The following is a 2723-nucleotide window of genomic DNA, read 5'->3' as shown; positions in this document are numbered from 1 at the left end:
AGATAGAAACATTCCAGATGGTCTTAGCCTTCCTTTCATTTTCAACAAAGACCGCTCTCATAATATGCGTGGTGCTTAGTCCGTATATTAATGGAGGTGAGCATGTCAATCGGACGTTTGTTGACGATAACAACCGGACAGGGTATATTAAAAGCTATATACTACCATACACTCTATTCGCTGGACTAGAGCTGGAGCTGGAGCTGGTGGCTGGAGTGGTGTGAGAGAAAAATACTATTGGCTGGCTGGTGATTGGAAGCTGGTGCTGAAGCGGTGTGAGAGGAAAATATTATTGGGCTGGAGGCTGCTGGAGCTGCTAAACAGAGTGTATGTTGACTAGTAGTTGTTAGAAAGCGACGAGTACTCGGCTAATTGAACGAGTCGCCATATAGAAAGTCCTTGACTGCTTTAATATGAGTAGGACAAGAGTATTCTACGCGTTGGTGCTTCAATAGTAGTCAAGCAATCTTAGGACTGCTTCTAGATGGCATTGTTGCCCATCTAGAACACCCAAAATAAGATACCATACCATATAGTTTGCACACTGCTATCGCGTGGGAGGGCAACGAGTAACGACTATTAACCGCACAAGCTGGCACCACCGTCACGGCAATGATATCACACGGCGGCACCTGGGCCCAGCTGTCGGTGGCCCGGAAAAGTAAAGAAGCGACGGTAACTAACACAGAAGGATCAGTTACCGGCGCGTAACCGTCACTGCACAGGCTGTGCAGTGCCGGCCGTGTGACGCGAAACGGATCCAATCCGTACAGGGCTCCCGCCACGCGGCGGTCTTATCCCAGTCGCTTCCATCTCCTCCCACTCTGTTTGGAACCAAACTTTTTTCAAAAGTCTCTATCACATTAAAAAGAATATTACTATTTTATAGTATTAAATAAAATATGTTTATAAATATTTTTTTGACACTTGAGTGTTTTTTCGCGAGACGAATCTAATGAGCCTAATTAATTCATAATTTGCTACAGTGATGCTACAGTAATCATTCGCTAATCATAGATTAATATACCTCATTAGATTCGTCTCGCAGTTTAGCTCCAGAGTTCTGCAGTTAGTTTTATAATTAATATTTATTTAATACTTATAAATACTAAAAAGTTCTAGAGACTTTTTTTTTAAGTCCCTGGAACCAAACAACCCTTAAATTCGTCCTCAACGCCGTGACCATCCACCACCAGCCTCGTTTCGCATCAAGAAATCGGCCGAAGAAATCCACCACCACTAGCAACTCCAGCCGCCGCCCAACTCCCAAGGCAAGAGGAAGCGTCGGAGAGAACCAATCGGCAGAGACCCGATGGCAATGGCGACGGCACCGTCCTCATGCGCCGCGTCGTTCCCGGCCCGCCCGGCAGATGCCCGGCCCCGCGCCGCCGGTGGGGTGGTCCGCACCGCCGGCGGGGCGGGGGAGGGCGGCAGCAAGTGGTGGGCGCCGCTGCTGGGGTGGTCCGGGAAGGCCGACTACTTGGAGGCCCCGGCGCCGGGGGCGGCCCAGGACGGCGCCGCGGCGGCCCGGAGGCGGAGGCCGTTCGTGGGCGGGCGGGCTGACGGAGGAGAAGGCGCGGGAGCTGCGGGCGCGGATGGCGCGGACGGAGTCGTTCCACGACGCCATGTACCACTCCGCCATCGCCTCCCGCCTCGCGCGCTCCGCCTAGGCGACGAGGCAGGCGCGAACCGGCTCGCCGGCGCCGCCATCCCACCTCCGCTGCCGCGTGCGCTAGACATAGTAGTTGCCTAGGAGAGGAGTGTGATTAGGCGAGCGAGAGGGAGGGATTTTAGGGAAGGGGGGACTCTGGATTTTAGCGTGGAGATCCCGTTCCCGCGCTGAGCCGCGCGCACATCTGTTTCCGATCGCACAAGCAGTTGCGGGTGGCAAATTGAAAAACATTGTTTGTTTGGGTTACGAATCAACTACTACGATCTACTCTCAGCTTCATGTTTTGATGCATTATTAGTTCCTGTGGGATCAGATCATGACCGCCAACTGCCGCCGTGTTCGATTAAGCTCGGTGCTAAACATGCTTGGCCGCTGTAACAGCTTTATGTTTGTTAACAAGTTAAATATAGCATCATGTGTATCATTAAGTTTTAAACATAATTAGCTCATACTTAAGGAGAGAATTAAACCTTAAACTAATCCACTATTTTTGGTAGTGGCGGACAGTCTGTCCCTAAACGGCGGACGGTCCGCAGTTATGCCATGTGGCATACCACGGTTCACCTTGGACACATCGACTTCACTGCCACATCACCCATCCGCGGACGGTCCGCTCCTCACTCGCGGACGGTCCGCCAGTGCATCTCTGGTGCGTGTCATGCGCGTAAAGTCTGGGCGCCACGTCCTACCCTCGGACCCCACTCGTCAGCCTGACTCCTCTTCACCTGGGAACCATCTCCCAGCCCTCTCTCTCCCTCCCACTCTCCCCAAACACTTCTCTCTCTAGCTAAGTCATGGAGGAGCTCCCCTTCCTCCTCTCTTGCCATTGATGCCCTACCTCGCCGGAGCATCGCCGGAGAACGCCAAAAAACGACGCTGACGATCTACACCGCCCCGATCTACTCTTCTTCCTTGGGGAGGAGCTTCCCCAACGGGTTCTTCTTCTACTCCATCTCCTCCTTCAAGCCCCAAACAAGGAAGACGACCCGAGCTACTCCAAGCCTTCCCCGTCGCCTTGAAGCCCTTGCTGGTATCCTACTCGACGCCGGTG

General features: G+C 52.9%; 1 pseudogene; it reads left to right on the top strand.

The window, feature by feature from the left end:
- The first annotated feature begins 1201 nt into the window (after window positions 1-1201).
- Window positions 1202-2062, top strand: LOC120667354 (annotated as a pseudogene).
- The last annotated feature ends 661 nt before the right edge of the window (window positions 2063-2723 follow it).

Source organism: Panicum virgatum, chromosome 3N (genome assembly GCF_016808335.1).
Source record: "Panicum virgatum strain AP13 chromosome 3N, P.virgatum_v5, whole genome shotgun sequence".
NCBI classification, from domain to species: domain Eukaryota; kingdom Viridiplantae; phylum Streptophyta; class Magnoliopsida; order Poales; family Poaceae; genus Panicum; species Panicum virgatum.
This window is presented reverse-complemented; position numbering and strand designations above follow the sequence as displayed.